We start from the raw sequence: 19049 nt of genomic DNA on the forward strand, positions 1-19049 counted from the left end.
ATGGCTAGCGATTTTTAAAACTTCGCTACCGCCGCGGTAGCGAGCTTGGTGTGGCGTGCCCTTAAGACTGAATATATATGCTTCTCCCTTAGGGCTCCGCCTGAGGATACTAATGTCAAGAATAATGTCAAACTGTTGGTTTTACATTGGAGAGAAGATTGGGTTGGGAGCCTCATATCTTGAGTTTGTGCAGGAGACTCTCCAGAGTTGTTTTTCTTCTTAGGAGACTCAAGTTGTCTTTGAATGCTGAATCTTTGTTACTTGTGTATTATGGACTTTTCCAATCCCTCATCTCCTATGGAATTCGTCTCTGGGGCAACTCTTGTCATGCAACAAAGGTTTTTATTTGGCAAAAAAAAGCAGTGAGAGTATTGAATAACTTGAGGAACAGAGAGTCTTGCAAGGAAAGTTTCCGAAGTCTGAAAATTCTAACGTTTCCTTCTCTCTTTATTCTTCATACCGTAATATATGTTAAAATGAATATAGAATCTTTTCCGCGTCTGGGAGCCAATCATTCTTACTCCACTCGACGTGGCAATGATCTATCACTGCCTCAAATAAGACTCTCCAAGACAAGAGATAGCCATATTTTTCAACAAGCCAAAATTTATAACAATCTTTCTTTAGAAATTAGAGAGCTGCCAATCTATAAATTCAAACAGATTTTGAAAAATAAATTGACAGAGAGTGCCTACTATTCGGTGGATGAGTATCTTCAGTGTTCAATATAATCAATGCTCATTATGCAACATGTACCTTTTAATTTTTGGTAAAACTGAATAACTTATTAATTATTATTAATATGAATTTTAGTTTGTTTCTAACTAAGACAAATTGTTATTTCAATATTTTCATATATTGTACGATTTCTATTGTCTTGATGCTTAATTTTATATCATAATTTCTCTTTTATTTCACAAGTGTTGTATTATTATTATTGTTTTTTGACTTGCTCATGCAATGTAAAGTTCTTCTGGCAATAAAGAATCTTGAATCTTAAATCTTGAATCTATGCTGATCTTTCTTTTAAAATATGTATTGTTATTTATGATTAACTTCTGAGAAATATCAATGATATTTTCCGATTCTTCTTTCTGAAATTAGAGTCCTTATAGCTTATCATGATTCAATCTAAAACGTTTTCAAGCAGACAGAATAGGATCTATCGAATTAGCTATATTGGAGATAACTTTCAAAATTTAGTGATTGTATTATCGGTTTTCATGATGTAACTTCATTTTGTTTTATCAACTGTTGAATTTAACTGTAAGAGGTTATGACAATATATTTGATATCTTCTCTCTATTTAGTTGTCTCTCTTGTCATTTCTGGATTCCCATTCTCTAGCACTAGGTATGTTTATCAAGCATCCCTTTTATTAAGTTATATTGTGTGTGCTTCTAAATTCTAAATTCCAAATTCATAGCACGGCACATATGGGACTTGTGGCAGTTGATAGAGCTTTCGCACACACACACACACACACCACACACACACACACACACACACACCACACACACACACACACACACACACCAATATCCAAAAACCACTTTTTTGGACTAAGGGGACCTTGAAACGTATAGAAATTGGGGTACATTATTTTTTTTCAGAAAGCAATACTTTCCTCACCTATGGTAATAGGGCAAGGAAAGTAACTAGATAATCTCCAAATAAATAGAAAAGAAAACAAGGGATGAGAGGAGAAGTAGGAGGATTAGGAGGAGTAGGAAGAGGAGTAGAAGAATATGTTGAGTTCAGGTTGAGAGCCAAAAGTAACAGCAACAAAGTTATATCTATAGTGAGATTCACTTGGAGATGTCAGCATTGGTTGAATGAAGCTTTGATGTCATAATTAATAATGAATGCTGACACCTTTTTAAAATGAATTTGACTATAGGTATCTAGAAGGTCACTCAGCATGAACAGGAAATTCTTCAAAATTCTTCAGGAAGAGCGCCAAAATTTTCTTCAAATTCAATTTTTCAGTTCAAGTTGATAGTAGTATAAATCGAAAAGCCCAACGTATTTTTTCAAATCAGACTTGTTACTTTTTAAAAATGCTATGCGATTAACTATAATAGTAGAGGGTTATAATAATAGTTTATGGACCTTTTCTAGGACTGGTTACAATGGAAATACAACCAACTCCTCATTTCTAGTATTTGCAGTGAGATGATGGTAACAGAGTACAAAGAATTCTTCTGTTTCAACAATTTCAGAAATGAAGCCAATGAACAACAAAAATATTACAACATTATGGGTAATGAACTTGAAAATCTTTATTATATTGAAGCTTACTAATCTTAAAGCCAGTACTCAGTCAAAACTAGTCTTTTGAATGATAGATGATGAATGACGTGAAGATTGGCCATTTTTGTTTAAAGAAATAATAGAAAATTCAAGCAACTGACTCCTTAGCTCTTCACAATAACAACGATATTATGAAATTTAGAAGATTACAGGAGACAACATCTCATGTACGGATTAAATAAAAGAATAAAATGTCTGGAATGATTAGGAGGGAAAGATTGCGAGAGAATATCCCTTGACGGAAAGCTGATGGAGGATTTTCGAAACGGTGCAGTGATGAAGGAGAAAAATGGTGGACAACGAACAGGATTAGTCGATAATTGGAGAAGAAGCGAGATCCTACATGAGGAGGCAGGGTCAAATATTTTGAAAAAAATGAGATAAACAACGATTGTGCGCTCGTGGAATTTGTGGCAACGAAAAATCTTTCAATAACACAGAAAGAAGTTTTGAAAGATTTGTAGAACTGAATAAGTTAAAATATACGAGAAGTTTTTGTTTTCAATAAATTCATGAAAAAGAATTGTTGAACTAATTTAGAGGAGTCTCTCCATATTTTAAATGAGATAATTCACTCTTCTTATTAGAGCTATTGATTGGGGTACTAAAATATAAAGGGTACTCGATAGTTTCTCATTGTGTGTTTCAATAGAATAAAACTGTATAAAAATTTTCATTTCGTAATTTTCAATTCTGACTGATATAAGAGTTGTTACTTGTGGGAGTTGTCACAACTGATTCTTGTGAGAAATTGAATCTCAAAAATCTATAATATTCTCTCATAATAGAGCATTACAATATCTAGAATGCAATGTTAAACAACGATGTTTTAATTGGACATACAACTAACAACAATAAGAGATAGAGTATTTATCTGCTCAAAAGATTGTAAACTTAGACACAGTCGCTTTAGACAGAGCTTTGTAAGGAACAAACTTCCCAGAGAACAAGAAAATAATGTGTTGTACTTCATTAATCGAATGTGATAGTTGAATAGCCTATGATTCTCCTTCACTAGAACGACATGTATTCAATGTTGGTGTAGTTTTCAAACACACAATTTACAAGTGAGAATAGAATAAATATCTTGTTCTAGCCAATACCCAAGACTTCACAGTGAAAAGTTTAAAACGATGAGTTAATTGTTTTTCAGAAGAATCAATCAATCTTGTGACTTCGAACAAATTCTGACATTTTGAAGTGAATCTCAGTGCAACAGTGAGACAGGTGACTGGGAGATGTCACTTAGCACCCAACCCAGATCACTGATCACTGATCACAGAGGGGAGATGCACTCTAGCCATCAATGCTCCTCCTCTAACATCCAACCAAGTGGCACCTCTTCTAAACACAGGCGATGACAAAATCTCACTTGAAACCTTGTGTGAACACTAATTTTCATTCAAAGTGGACAAATATTGGTTGTCCTGTAGAATTTGGTAGTAGCTTGAGAATGAAACCATAGGCAAACAATAATCAACTGTATCTTTACTCAATGATAAAACTAACCGGGACTTATTTATTCATTTATTTTATTTCAACCACTGACCTCCTACAAAAGGTGTATATGGATTTGTCAAAATCCATTGGACTGGCCAGTCAAGCCAACCAGCACTGGCTGCCAGTAACTTTCCATTTCTACTTTCCCAGAGCATAAGCAGCTTTAAAACCGATTACAAGCTAGCTAATGAGAGAGTAGCAATTCTATTTTCTTGAATCCAATGTGAGCTGAGTGAGAGAGAATGAAACCAGTTACTAGATTAGTAATTAGAGGGAGTAATATCCATGTAAACATTAATCAAGGCGAAAACCAACAAAAGTGTAATGAATTTACAACTACTCATTTCAATAAATATATTATAATGAATATCAATACCAATCGCATGGATTCTCGTGTTATGATACTTGAGGGAAAGATTTTTCTTGGCTCGGGGGAATTTCCAAAGATTGTTCATTAACTTTACTTCAGTTCAAACTGAAATCAAAATATAGCAACTAGAAATTCATTGAAAATATGAGTTGCAGCAAATATATGGTCTCTCAATTCACTAGCTAATCTTACAAGGTGAGATGGTGGACATGTTAAAAATAACTGATAATATATATTCATGAATCAAAAGTCACTTTGAAATTCAAGTTACAAATGAGCAATAGATGTCCATTCCAACTACTTAACCCATCCTTGGAATAAACCCGGAATAGTGTCACCAGAACTAAAATTGTCTGCTTCCAAATAGTACATCGGTAATGAGTTAAAAATGGATTAATGACATTTCTTAATTACCTTGAGAATGGCGTTATTGTCAAAGAAGCTGGCTCTGTCTTTGTACAATTAAAGCAGCACTTTACTGCTCATAGAGGCAGCGGCCACCGAAATATGCCCTACATCTTTCTGGTTGTTAATGTCTTCAGAACGTAGGATGAAGTTTACAACAGCTCCATAATATTAAATATATGAAATTGCGATTTTTTGTCAAAGGCTCCACTTTGGTTAACCACATGAAGACAGTTTCTGCACTGCGATTCGCATGACGGCAACGGGATAGGGGCGATTTCTAAGCAGTGGTTAAATCGTTGAAATCGTCGCCGTCATGCGAATCGCAGTGGTGTACACAAGTTAAAGCAAATTTAATATTAACGAGGCAATACTGCCACAATATAGCATAGAGCAATGAATGACAAATCTATCAGCAAACACCGTTATAAAAAATTATGAAAGTTATACAAATTTGTAAAAATGATTCAAGAACTTGAGGCAGAGAGCTTAATTTACGAGAATTCGTGTACCATAAATATTTCGCGTTTTGCCTACGCGAGCCGAAGAATAGAAGAGTGGACATGGACAACCCCGCCAACAAAATACTCCGAAACGGTTTCGTCACTTTTGTTTTCATTTCCAGAATAGTGAGAAAAATAAAGCGTATAATTTACGACAAAAATCAACACTTATCAAGCAGGCCTTTTGTTAGTATTTCTATTACATCTTTTCGTATATTTACGATATTTTGTCACCGTCAGGGAGGCTCAGTTTTGTCAAGAACTCTCCTCAATTCTCTAATTTCCTGTACTATATTCCTCGTGTAAACAAGCATCGGCGACACTATATCTTCGTATAATAGGCCGATCTCGAATAAGTTCTATCAAGCTGTTAGGAAATGCGACGAACTTGTTTCGCCGTTAAACCTTTCAGACATAAATCTTGCTTTCCGACAGAAAAACTGTTTCACCAGTCCTTTATTTTGACGCCATGCCAGTGGAAAACTACAATCAACACGTAGGCACTTTCGACTCTAAAACAATTCAGTGTTAGGAAACTGAAAATAATAATTAATAACTCTAAAAAACCATCCGGAGTACATTTAAGATCGTCTCGAGTATTGTAAACATAAAAATAATCAAAGTCTGAATACAGAATATTTATACAATCTATAAAGTACACAAAAAGTCTATAGAATAGATACAAAATATTATAATGAATTAGAATCATACCTTAATCAAACTGAGAAGTATCCAAACTGCCAGGTCCTGTAAAAAATAAAGGTATTATTATTTTTTCAATCGTAAATTTCAGTTTTTCCGAATTCTATTATTAAAATTTGAATGATTTAAATAAATACTTTTCCCATACTTTTGATGTATTTTAAATTCAACTTCACACATGAAACTTTGCTGTTTCTAGATTCAAATGATAGAAAAGAAAAGAAGTGATTTAGTGAAAAGCTAGAGGAAGTGTAAAAGTGCTACCAATGTACAACATACAGTCTTCAAGTATGGTGAATATCGAATGCAGGACTTCAATCAAGGTTCTTCATAGATAAGTGGATACTGTAGAAAAACACAGACCAAAGTTGGGAGATTACAAACTGGACAGCATATTACAAGATACTTCAAGAAAATTTGCCATTCCATTCTTCCCATCCACAGTTTTTCATCAAATGGACTGAATATTACTGAATGTAAATTTTCAAATAATTTTTGCTCATTAAAATTAATTTATTTGAACCTAAACACTAAATTTCACATTTTATGAGTAGAAAAATATCTAGAGTGGTCTAATGACTCATATTGTAAGTCATAGACGTTTTTTGGGTAATGGGATGAATTATGAAGGTGAATAGATTCAAATACTGCATTAGATACTACTCTAACCACAGGCTGAACTTGGAAGAATCTTGGTAAAAAATGCATTACTTTGAATAAAAAAAACATTTGAATTGAATTAGTATTACTTGTATTTAGAATAAATTATGAATAAGGATTGAAAATATCGTTAGAAATCATCAACGCTACACTAAACTATAGGCTTATTGGGGATGTCACAGAATGTGTGACCTCCTTAGGTCTAATAAAACGTGCAATTTTGGGCTTTCCATGCTTCTTCATTTATTATCTCAAATGACACGAATGAGGAATATATACTACACTATTTTTTAAAAAGATAGTCGCTGGCAGTCCGCCAATAAAAAAACTCCATAAAATAATTGTGATGATAGGTAAAAGATTTCCGATGGTGTAATTTCCATTTGAATGAGAAATGTCGGAATAGCCGTGCGATATTAATATAAACAAGCCAGCAAAGATGTGTTCTTTTCGAACATTTATAACGTAAGAATGGTAAGAGAGGGCGCAGGCGCAGACGAAGGAAGAAGGAGTAGGTGGCCAAAAGGAAGTTGATAAACATTGTTAATAGATATGTAGCGATGGGGTAGAACGCTGGCAATAAATAAAACAAACATTCACGTTGATTTTTAGTAAGAGTTTTTCCACCAACACCCACCCGTTCGCATCCCCCCACCCATTCCCCCGCGGCTGCCTGATTTAAATCTTTTCGCCCAACAGCTGCATGCAGTAGACATGAGCGCACTTATAAATAAACACTAATAAAAAATAAATTCTTCCAGAAAAGTAGTATCACTAATACTGAATAGCTGATTTCATGTGTATCCTTGAACTTATTCCACAGAATTGAACTTTAATCCTCTTGCAACTATTTATTTTATTTATTGTATTTAGATGGAATTTACTCTACTTAAATTTTGGACCTTTGATGCTACTTTGGTATCAGATGTAATGTATTTTTAGATGAGGAAATAGATTGTATGAAAAACGTTGAACAATACAATATTCCTGATTCCTCTATCACCCACTGATCTGTTTTAGAGGTACAAAAGTAGCCATTACCTGAACAATGGTATTTTAGCGATTAGGTACATTAGGTATTCAGTTTAGACACGATTCAATACATTTTCGGAGGTTCGGAAGCGAAACCAATCTAAAGCTATGAACCACTCATCTCATGATCCTTCTCATTACCCATACAAATACATTCCCCATACATATCGCCTGCAAACTATAAAGCCTGACAGTCTGAGCTGTTATGGATATCACCCATTTCAATTGAATATTTATTCAATTATTAAGTATTACACAACTTTAAGAAAAGTACGACAGGCTTAAGCCCAAAACGATTTCATGGATATCATCTTATGGCTATCTTATTTCCAATATCATTCTCAAACCAAAATTAATCAGAGAATTGTTTGATGGTAGATCACGATTAACATGTGCACTACTCATAAACATCTCTCTGATAATCTCACTTGTTTTAATATTACATCAATTACACTAGCCTGTAGACAAAGTTCGCAAGACAAAAATGTCATGTTTTTGAAATGTTTCAGCAGTACAAATTTTTACAGTGATTTATTGTAAAGCACAGATGCCATCAACCTTTCAGATGAGGTTAATATTTGGCCAACGGCACACAAATTACGACAACCCATTGTCAGCCATTGGCATGGACCGTTTGTTTTTTTCACGTTCAATGGCCTGTGCAGGCAGTCAATTTCGGCAACCAGACTTCAGGTCTGCGTTGCACCATAAATCGAAATAATTCCTGAGCACCTGCAGATGTTCTCAATTAGGTGAATCGATGATTAAAAAGAAGAGGAAAATCGTTGCCAATTGTAACGAACGAGATAAAAGTAAAAGAAGTGGGAGAGCTTGTGTAAAAAGGCAGACATAATCTATCCTGAAACAAATGGGCCGTTGCGAATTGTTAAAACAGGCAGTTAATATAAATTTATAGCCAAATCACTGACAATAACAAAGATAGAGTTGATGATGTCTGAGACCTAGAAATGCTTGTTAAACATAGCAATTGTAAGTGGCCTGAAGAGGTTATAAAAATTACAGTAAACCCCTGTATTACGACCTCGTTTGGGCCGATCCTACGGTTTATGCGACTATATTTCCAGTGAGCAGACTTCATGCGAATTGTTTGAAGAAAAGTTGAAGAGGGCAATACCTCCCTTGTAATTATTGCGATATACTGAAATCCTAAATCTGTATTTAGTTATCTTGAGGACAATACTCAAGATTACTATTTTCATGATTAATCTCTTTCTCTATGAGCTGATTTCAATCCTTAATATAATAAAGGATCAATCCAAAATATTACAAGAGGATAAAACAGCGAAAAACAGGAAATTTTCTGGTAGCTTGACAATCATGAGAAAGAGCTCCGGAGTTCTTAATTAGTTGGCTCTTTCAATTCGTTACCCTCAATGAAAAAACACAGCATATCATTATTCACAGCAACGTTTAGAGAATAGGAATAGAAATGAGAGAGATGTTTCGACCAGATACGGAAGAAAACGCCACATATAATTGACACTCAATTCAATGTGAACGAATAAAATTACTACAAATTGGATAAAAAATTTCAAGCGGAACACTCAACAAAAATCTAATATTTTCATTAGTATGGTAGGCCTATTACAATGTATTATCATTTCGCAAATAGAGTTTTTAATAATACATTATAAATTCCTAGAAGATTAACTAATGGTATTTTTTCAAATGAATTTAGCTAATATCATAGTTTTGCATTGTTTTGAAAGTTGATTGGTTCACTAGTTAACCAAGGACCCAATATAGTTTATAACATCATCACAAGTGGTTATTTCAGTTTTAAAGGAGTTGTCACCAAGTCTACTTATCAGGTCAACAAAATATCTCTGAGTAAGTTAATAATCAGTCAATATTTTCAACTTTAATGAGGCATTCAAAGATGAGAATAACGATAACAATAAGTGATTCGGAAGTGATAGTATTATCCTATTGACAAGAATAAGGTAGAAGAATTATTCAAGATATAAACAATGATCATTAATACTGATGACTGGATACACAGTATCAACATAATTATAAATAATGTATTTATAGTATTATTATTATCATATTCTCCCATTCAGCAGCAGAATGAAATCTCAGAAAAACTGGATAAAAATATGTGTGAGGGATAATAGAATATGATATATCACACAGATTATGACAAATAGGTTTGGAACGACGAGCAAAAGATATAAGTCTTGCACGTGGGTTAGACCACGAAAAGTCATATGTTAAAAAAGAGTTATAATAGTCCGAAATAGAAAGAAATGGGAGAAGAAAGAGGAGCGAAATGAAGAAAAGAAGATGAAAAAATAGCAAGTGCTAAACAAACACCAATACAGCGCCTGTGTACTGCCAGATAATAAATTAAAGGAGCCATATAAATGTTTCCTCTTGACTTATGATGACGTCACGGGGATGGCTCATCACGCCCTATGGACGATGGGGGAGGAGGTATCAGGGGGTGGAGGTGTCAAGAAAAGAATGCTGTTATTTTCAAAATGTGCATCGCTAAACAAGCAACCAGTTAACTGCCTTGAATTATGATTCACAGCCAACAACCAGTTAACAGTTAAACTGAGATTTACTGCAATAATTCATACATTCACACCAGAAACATTAACTATTGAACGATATATTTGTAATTATGGTGATATATAACTTTGGGGGAGATATATAAAATGATCTGAACTAAGTTATGATGAATGATGCTTTCTATTCTCCACATAGTTGATATGGTTATTAAGACCCTGTATTTATAAAAGAAGAAGTGGAAAAAATATCACAAATGAGTATTGATTTGGACTGAATAATAGAAAATTTCATAATTGCAAAGGGATATTGAAAAATTGTAAATTGAATTTTTTCAAGTTTAAAAATATGATGGAATTTGAAAAACTTCATACCGGTTTTTATCGGGGTACGGGGTAGGCTATTTCAAATTATAAAGTCAAAAAGGTTGAAGTTGCCTAGTTTTCTTTGCAATTTTGTTCTGTAACTTATAAAACAGCTCATTCACAATTATTGTTCAAGAAATTGTCATTTCCTGTAACGATTGATTGAATGTATTAAAAGTTACTGAATGAATAAATAATGTAATTCCATTCTCAGTGGATAATTAATTTAGTTGCACACAACAGTGTGCTGGTATTTTGTTCATATGAATAGACAAAGAAAACAAGTGATTCCGTTTCAAGAAATTCTCATCAAGCATGAACTACCACTGATAATCCCCCAAATGTCAGTAGACCAATAAAAATGTCTGAGCACAACAGTCATGTGCGAGGTGTAGGAGTTATTTTTTAATGACAATTTGTGATCCTACTAGTGGTGGGTGCTGCTTATAGGAACAGAATAAGTGGGAAAGAAGGAGAGAATTAGGATATTGGGATGATTTTTGAAAAAATGAGAATTGGAGGCAGAAGAAAAAGAAGAGAATTGCGAAATTGAAAAACAAGAAAATAAGAACCGATGAAGATGAATGAGAAAAGGGAAAGCAAGGAAAATGAAAAGAAAATATGTTAGATAAAAATTATATTAATATAAGCGTTTACAAAGGAAGAAGAAGAAGAGAATCGATAAATTGAGAAACATGAAGATAAGAACCGATTAAAGATGAATGAGAAAAGGGGAAAACAAGAAAACTGGAAGGAAATATCTTCTTCTTCTTCTGACTTCCACGGTATAAATAGGCATGATTGCCTGTTCCGGTCTTTAAAATAGCCTTGGAAATTAAAATTTATCAAAAATATAATTTAAATTTAACCTTAAAACCGTGTCTAGTTTTAAGACCACCTTTTCCTTGGTCTTCCAACGTCTCTCTTACATGCTGGTTTATAGTTGAGTGCTTTCACAGGCATTCTACCGGTTGGCATTCTGTCTATGTGAGCTTTCCATCTATTTCGATTTTTTTAATTTCTTCATTCAGTGGCTCAACCTTAAGCTCCTCTCGAATGTCCTCATTTCGGAGAAGATCCATTCTTGTGCATCCCTTTAGAATCCTTAGAAAGCGCATCTCAGCCGCTTGGATTCTACTGATTTCCTTTCTACCTAGTACCCATGATTCGCTTCCGTACGTCAACACTGGGATAGCCATGGTCTTGTAGAATTTCAGCTTTGTGACTCTCCTTACTTTATTTTTCAATGTTCTATGAATTGTTCCACAAATATATTGAAATATTTCAACTTATTGAAAATATCTTCATCTTTTTCGTAGGTGAGAGTACAACCCAAATAGGTGAAGGCTGAAACTTGCTCCAAGATTGTATCTCCAACCACAATTTTTGTTCGGACTGGCCATTTTCCTTTGAAAGCCATCACTTTTGACTTTGTAGCTGAAATTCGAAGGTCATACTCCACACATATTTTTGTCAGTTGATATATGGAGTACTGCAGGTCGTCCTCTGTTTCCTGTATAAGGATTTGGTCATCTGCAAAAACAAGTGTATTCACAAAACTCGTCGTGTCCCATCATTATTCCCGCATTCACCTTCTTACTCCATTCTTTCAAAACTTCATCTAAATACAAATTAAACAGTGTAGGGGAAAGGCTACATCCTTGTCTCAATCCTTCGTTAATTGGAATTTGGAAAGAAAATATGTTTGATAATATATATGTAAAAGCGGTAAAAGCGTTATAAAGGAAAGCCAGCAAGGAGAGGAAGAAGGAAATGAAGAGAAGAGTGAAAACAATAGGAGATGGAAAGGATAACAAGATGAATATGAATAGGTAATGCAATTAGAAAGGGAGAAGAGAAATAGGAGATGGCATATAAGGTAAATTGAGAGGAAGAAGATAGAAACATAATAGAGAAACGATAAGACGAAAGGAATTAAGAATAGAAAAATTTGAGAAAAGATAAGAATGACGAAATTAGGAGGAAAGAACGGGAATAGAAGTGCGACAAAAATAGAGAACAAGGAGAAAATACCAATTGTGGAAGAACATAAACTGAAGGAAAAGAGAGAAAAAGTATAAAGAGAAAGAGAGGAATAGTGGATTATATAGATAATGAGAGTGAAAAGAGAAGAAAATCGTGGAAAAATATAATGGAGAAAGTAAAAGTAAAAGATTTATAATAATAGAATTGATAAGGAGAGAACAAGACAAAAAGTGGAAGGAGAAGGAAAAACTGTGAGGAAGTGGGGGACCGATAAATGAATAGAAAGAAGAATACCCACAAATTAGAATGAGAAAATTGATGGAACGTAGTGATGAACTAACTAAAGATAGAGAATGAAAAGAAATCGTTTCGAAATGTTGAGTTCGAATATACTCTGGGCTTCCGTTACAGAAAAGGTTAGAGGTTGACATTAATTTGGGACTTTGTTTGGAGGCGAGAGAAAATATTAGACGAAGAAAATGCTTGACACGGCTATTGAGATGTGATTGAAGAGCTAGCGCGGGTGAAGGATGGAGAGATGAGTGGGAGACCTGAGACGACAGTGACTAGGTTGAATTTTGGAATGAAATGAGACTTGCATGCTGATTTTCTGTGTTCCTCATGCCAAATCTATTACTATCTTTGTCAAGCTACTCTCATTCTGTGTGACAGAGATACCATTTATTATATATATCTGGTTGTCCCCTGTACACTGTGTAGGTGGATTCCTGACTTATTTACTGAACTTTTTAGAAGAGGATTTTTCACACAACAGCTGCAGACTTGCACAAGTGATAATTCTCCTTATTTCCACATTCTTTTTTCGATATTTATTGTACGCTTTATCGAAAGTGACTGGCGAATTTGTGAACCCTTTCATGTAGCAAATCCTCTTCGAAATATATTTGATCGAACACTCATAAAAGTTATTATAAATTATCAACACCATTCAACTACTAAAGAGCCATGAAAGAGCATGTTAACGATTCTTTGGATTTTTTAAATTGATGACAAAATGGGTTGAAAGTGTTATGAAGGCTTCCACTCACAAGTGATCATTTTCCTACAAAATAAGAAAAAAATTGGAAGAGGTCAAGTTTCTCCTTTAAGTGAGTCAGCCATTCAAATTCAGATAGTAAGCTGTTCTAATACTTTTTTCTCAATAGTATTGATTAAAAATGTGAATATCTTCTAAACGGTTTTTTTATCAATATGCGGTTTTCGCCATTCATTTTTGCTTGAAATTCTGTATCGAAATCATGTATTGCATGACCACCTTCCTATTTAAAAAAATAAAGTTGCATTCAACATGGCGGACCAGATTTTCTAAGTCATAGTAATGTAGTATTTTCAATTTAAAGTAGGATCCCCAATCACACCCACCATCAAATTACCTTTGTGTATGAGATATTGAGCCGTTCTCGGACTTTTCACCCACCCTGTATATATTTCAATTGAAAACACTTCACTAACATGGGCTACTTTTGAACAAATTGATAAAACCAATATAAAAATCGTGTAGACTAGTAATTAAAATAGATCAACGACTAGTTTCAGTTGAAAATGACCTAAGTTAGGGTCGAAATTATTTGTTGGACTATTTTAAAGTTTTTTTTTTAAATGAAGGGTACTACAAGATTTTTATATTGTTTTTATTAATATTTCAATCAATAATAAACAAACATAATTCCAAAATATCGCTTTTTATTATTCTAGCTCAGGTTTATACTATTATTATATCTTATTCTAGCCCAGAAACATCAATATCAACAAACTCAATGATTACAAAATACTAATACAATGATTAGTTCAAGCTGGGAACATAAACTTCTGTCCCTATGTATACTGCTTTAGTATCTCTACGTATCATATCTTAAAGTGTAAATTTAAAGTATTGTGCTCACAATAACCTTAGTGTCCGGTTTCCCATTAGGGAACTTTGGACTATATACGGCGAGGTGGAACTACCCTTGGGTCTCCCCACCATTCAAAGCCATACGCTAATAATAATAATAATATCTTATAATCATGAAAAATTTTTAATACTAAATCAGATACACAATACATTCTCTGATTTCGGGAGATGGGGTTCCTAGTCTGCTCCCTTATATACGTCCTGTATTCTTACTTTTCCACTCACAGTGACGTCTTAGTTTATGCTACACCTTACGAACTGTATGAACTTGTTCTAGCCAAGGTCTCAAATAAACTGAACGGTACTATATGTCGAAGAATTAGCAGTCAAAAATGTCAAGTGGCCGATAAACTAACTACTTTATCCTCGCTAAATGTCGGCGGGTGATTTTGATTTTCAAAAACTAGCTTCCCTAATTCAATTAAGCGTACGGGATGAGTTCAAAATTGAACGCAGTTGCTCGAGAGTGCAAATAAAAGTGAAAAGCTACTCGAAAACAATTCATTTTGACAAGCCGAGTCGACAACGGTCATGTTCACAGTCAAGGCTGCAAACACATTTCTCTTCCACGACAAACATTTGCTGTTTTCTTCAGTATATCAAATGTGGCTGTGCAAAAACGTCAATAAATGTTTGTTTGATTATTTCATGTAGGTAGTGATATAGTCTTTAAAGAGTATATAATATGTTGTATGGGTACAGTCCTTGTTATATTGAAAGACTTTTGCAAAGCTAATGATAATCACTTTGAACATTATACTGGGCTAAATTAGTTGAAACAATGATTAGAAGCTCAATATTTATCTATAATGAGGATTTATTTTTAGTTACAGTTTATCTTAATAAGTCTATGTCGGATGCTGAGTCTGCTCAAATGAGACATAAACTTGTTCAGGTCCAACGCTTTTGGTGACACAGTTTAGGCGCAAATGATAATTATTGTAGTTTTGGCACCAATTGTATATTGGTGTATTACTTCAGATAATATTTGGATGAATTACAGACCATTGAGAACTGAAAAATAAGTGGACTGTTGATGAATTGGAATTGAATAAGTTTTGGTCTGATGTGTGCAGACGCGACACTAAACACCCACCATCGAGTTACATTACTCAAACGACTGAAGAGGTGCGTACAGACTTATGCGCCACAAACACGCGCACTTCGCTTTTCATTAGCTGATGATATGCTCATTATAGCTGTATCTTACTGTTTCTGTGAAAATACAGATATTATGAGTTGAACTTCAGCTGATGAAAAGCGAGATGCATGTGTTCGTGACGTAAAAGTCTGTACGCACCTTAACATAAATACTACACGTCCAAAATGGTTGTAATTCAACTGAGTAGCTGTTGAAATATGACTAAAAAGTTACACCGGATATTGTTCACGAGGGTTGTCATCTACATGGTAAGGTCAAAATTTTTTTCAAACTTCATAATTATAATTTGAATCCTTTTTTGTTGATCAACGAGTACAAAATTAGTTCTCCTCATATCACAAAATACCTGACAATAACATTAGATTACATAATATAAGTAACATTATAGCTTGTGTTTTGTGTCCAAAGTAATAAGTATTACATGAAGTGAACTAATCACAAAGTTTTCTCTTAGAAAATCCAATAGAAACATTATCTACAAATGACCAACAAGATGAGATAAATGACAACGGTATTTCTCTGACGACACTGACAATAAATTCTGCATTTTTCTCACAAGCCATGATTTTTTACAACTGCACATTAGCACAAATAAGCCTCGTGCTACGGAAAAAACAGTATGACAATATATTTTTCAGAAATTGAAACAGTCATACTACAATATTCTATTTATAAACTCTAAAAATATATCGTTGTTGACAAGTTGCAAAACTATTTGCTGTGGGAAGACCTGTTTTAAGAGTTTTTTTATAGTAAAGAATGTGATTGCAAAATGTTCTACCTCCCGATGGGTGGAAATCTCATCAGTAATCAGAACATGTCTCGTCCTCTTATAGTGCAGAGCCACTTTTATAGATATATTGCTCTATTGTCTGTAGATATATATTCCGTTTAATTATACTAAAAGGACTCAACTGATGAGACAAGAAGGTTCCCAGAACATTGAAAAACACAAGAATAATGGGTCATTCGAATAATGTATGTCCAGCATTCCTCGAGGTAAACAGGTTGACATCAAAGCAGAATTTATACGGAATACTGCTCACTGTACTCAATAATGATCTAATACTTTTCAGTGCAATTATGTAAGTGATTTCTCTTAATATTCTTCCAGTTATTTCGTTAAATTTTCCTGAATATGAAGAAAATTGAAAGTATCCAAGGCACCATTTTTGTTCTCCAAGTGAATAAATAAGTTGATCACATGTCTGAATCTGTAAATTCTGTTAAATAGTAGCCTATTATAATTCTCATTTTCATTACTTTTCTATAATTTTGAATTTGTTTTAATAGAATCATTAGAACCCGTTGATTGTTGAAGACACGACCAATTCCGACCCATTATATCATTATTATTATTATTATGGTATTTTGGCCGAAACCGGCCATGTCTTTAAAAATCGATGAATACTAGTGATTTAAAACATATGTGTGACGGAAATAACCACATATATATTTATGGTTTCAGGATTCCCAAACCCCATCTCAAATGGATGTTTATTCCGCAAATGCCATTCGACGACACCCAAATATGCCGGACAAGTACAGAAACGAACATCAACTGTGAATAAATTAAATCAAAAAGTAAGGACCAGACATTTACGCACGTGTTGGGATTTTTGGCAGCGATTTTCAGATTTTTTCTGCCTCCTTCGGCCAACGATGTTGTGAAAGGATGGGGTCACGGGGAGGTGGAGGGGGGTGAAATGGAAGTGGTCAAGATGTAAAATGCCCCAAAAAACTAAGAGAGGATGTACTAATGTGCAATTTCAAAAATAAAAATCCCCAGCCTTTGACAAGTGTGCAATTAAAATATGCGAATTTATAGGGCTGGCAATGTGGACCTCATGAATCACAAACGTTGCTCCCCTCCCCCCCACCCACATTCCTCTGAACTTCACTTAACCAAGTAGTAGTGTTGAGGGTGGAGGGTGGAGGGGGGAGAGGGGAGAGGCTAGTGCAACTGGACTTCGGCAACTGGTGACTTTCTTAATAGAATCGACAGATCTGGCGATGTGTGAGTAACTCATCTACAGATTAGACAACTACTGCAGCAAGTCAGATTTCAGGGCCGATTTATATAAGACTCTCGCATTTGATCAATTTTCTCAGAACTTTTCACCAATGTTACAAATGTAACAGCTATTCTAACTCAAAGGGTCTCAATCTCTACAAATACATCATTTCCACTACCAATTTAGTTTTATTTGGATAATATTTTCAAACAGTTTTTGAAACAGTAGGCTATAACAACATTCAGAGTTGTTTGATGCAATATTTTTGCATAGCATTTGCTTATGAATGCGAGTTTTCTTGATGCTCCACATGATGGACTAATAGAAATCATCACTGGACTTCAACATTCGACTTATAGTAGGAGAAATTCAAGGATGAATCTCGGTCTAAATGTTATAGTAGAAACTGTTATAGTTGAAATGAATGGACAAGTATCAACTGAATAAAAACGACTCATAATCACCACAATATGACTTTTTTCAAGTTTTATTCAATATCCACAATTCAAGAAGTTTTATAAATACCAGAATACCCTTCTGTGTTGTATTTTTGAATTATTTATTCAATACTCTAGCACAGTATCACCTCCACAACAACAAAGCATAGAATGAATGAATAATTTTAAATGAATTAATTAAAACCCTTATAATTCTCCCCAGAATTATAATTTTAACCTCCATAATCTCAATATTTATGTATATTCAAATCAATTCTTTCTGTATAAACAATTTTTCCTTTAAAAAGAAAAATTTTTAGAACAATACAGCTAAATCTTTTTCTCTAGAGTTGATTAAAAATTCTAATAATCCGAGTATTTGACTCACCGATGTGATTCGGTCCCAATTATTCCAAATCATTTATACTTTTTGAGAGGAATTGCCGGGCTTGGTACCAATGGCAGTCCTGGCGATGTCCTTGGACGACCAAAATGGCCAACCATTTGGATGTGATTTTTAATTTTAAAAATTATTATTCGAAATGAGTAGATGCATTATGGTTATTTATTATTTGGTGAGCGGCCAACAACTGTACAACTTTTGCTTTATACTAAAGCAGCGAGTGGTCGTCTATTTATGCCGCTACTTATTTAGAGCCAATAATATTATAAAATTTAAAGCCCGACTTTCTTTTGAGCGGCTGGCAGAGTGAATTTGTCTTTCTTTACTTTGTGAATGTTAATAGACCGTTGTGTTCTCTAAATATGAGAAATATTACGTGCGAATGGAAAGAGGACCAAAATAAAACTCTTAGACGGTGATAATTCAGAAGGAAGCAGCAGCCCTACAAGGGTCACTCGGCCATATTTCAGCCAAATTCAGGACGACAGCTCGTTTCAACACCCCCATTATTATTACCATTCAACCAACACAATAAGACTGACTAGCAATTTGGCGAAAATCCACGATCCGACTCCAATCTTGAGGACGGATCGTCGAAATTGACAATGCGAAAACAAGATGACAAACACAGCCGCATGATTTGTGAGTTCAATGGTGCGAGCAGGCATCCACTATTAAATGAATGAAATACCAGAGGCTATTCTCATCATGTGTGATTCACACTCACGCACACACCAACACACACT

At 34.3% G+C, this 19049-nt stretch overlaps 1 protein-coding gene across 2 annotated transcripts in view; it reads right to left on the reverse strand.

Moving 5' to 3' along the window:
- Positions 1-19049, reverse strand: part of LOC111044788 (myocardin-related transcription factor A) — a 178984-nt gene that overhangs the window by 144014 nt on the left and 15921 nt on the right. For both annotated transcript variants that reach the window (XM_039429759.1, XM_039429758.1), the window contains exon 3: positions 5803-5838. The gene's annotated coding sequence lies outside the window, so the exon portion shown is untranslated. The remainder of the gene's footprint in view (positions 1-5802; positions 5839-19049) is intronic.

Source organism: Nilaparvata lugens, chromosome 5 (genome assembly GCF_014356525.2).
Source record: "Nilaparvata lugens isolate BPH chromosome 5, ASM1435652v1, whole genome shotgun sequence".
Taxonomy (NCBI): Eukaryota; Metazoa; Arthropoda; class Insecta; order Hemiptera; family Delphacidae; genus Nilaparvata; species Nilaparvata lugens.